The sequence below is a fragment of the Nematolebias whitei genome, chromosome 19 (assembly GCF_014905685.2).
Source record: "Nematolebias whitei isolate Nwh7 chromosome 19, NemWhi1, whole genome shotgun sequence".
Lineage (NCBI taxonomy): Eukaryota > Metazoa > Chordata > Actinopteri > Cyprinodontiformes > Rivulidae > Nematolebias > Nematolebias whitei.
Genome location: NC_056516.1, coordinates 13,820,119 through 13,821,016, shown reverse-complemented (window position 1 = coordinate 13,821,016; position 898 = coordinate 13,820,119).

The following is an 898-nucleotide window of genomic DNA, read 5'->3' as shown; positions in this document are numbered from 1 at the left end:
ACATGAGTCTGTGTGAGCAGATGAGTAAGAATGAATACAGCAGCATGAAATAATCAGCAGCACATATCAACAATCAAGTGGTGTTACAGGGATTTTTTTTCACAGTGATTATTCTGGTTAGAGATTCATGAGTCTAACAGCCTCAGGGTAGAAGCTGTTCCTCAGTCTAGTGGTTCTACACTTAATGCTCCTTAACCTTCTGCCTGAGGGGAGCGGTGCAAAAAGTGTGTGTGCTGGGTGAGTGGGGTCCTTCATGATGCTGTGTTCCCTCTTACTGCACCTAAAGAAAAAGATGTCGGTGATGGTCGGGAGGCTGACTCTAACATCTTCTGTGCAGCCTTCACCACTCTCTGCAAAGCTTTTCTTTCTGCAGCTGTGCAGCCTCCATGCCACACGTTGATGCTGGAGCACAGGATGCTCTCCACTGCACACCTGTAGAAGGAGGTGAGGACTGAGCTTCCCAGACCAGCTCGCCTCAGCCGTCTGAGGAAGTAGAGTCTCTGATGAGCTTTCTTGATCAGGCTGGTGGTGCTGTTGCTCCAGCTGAGGTTGTCATTCATGTGTACACCCAAGTACTTGTAGCTGGAGACCACTTCCACACCGCAAATCCTCCCATGTTCGTGGGGGGGGGGGGGTGTCCATCTGAAGTCCACAAATATACAATACATATCATTCATTCATTCATATGATTTTATTAATTAAAAATTTTAAAAAAACTAGACTTACCTGAAGCTGCTCTTGTGTTCACTATGGCTGTAGATAGTTTTTATACTGACACTGATACCAAAGAGAAGCTGCAGTTCAACAAACATCCTGCTATAAGGAGACCTGATGAGGAGCTGCTCTTGTTGCTGGAGATTAATCTGACCAAGAACGACTTGGGAGTTCAGTGGGGATT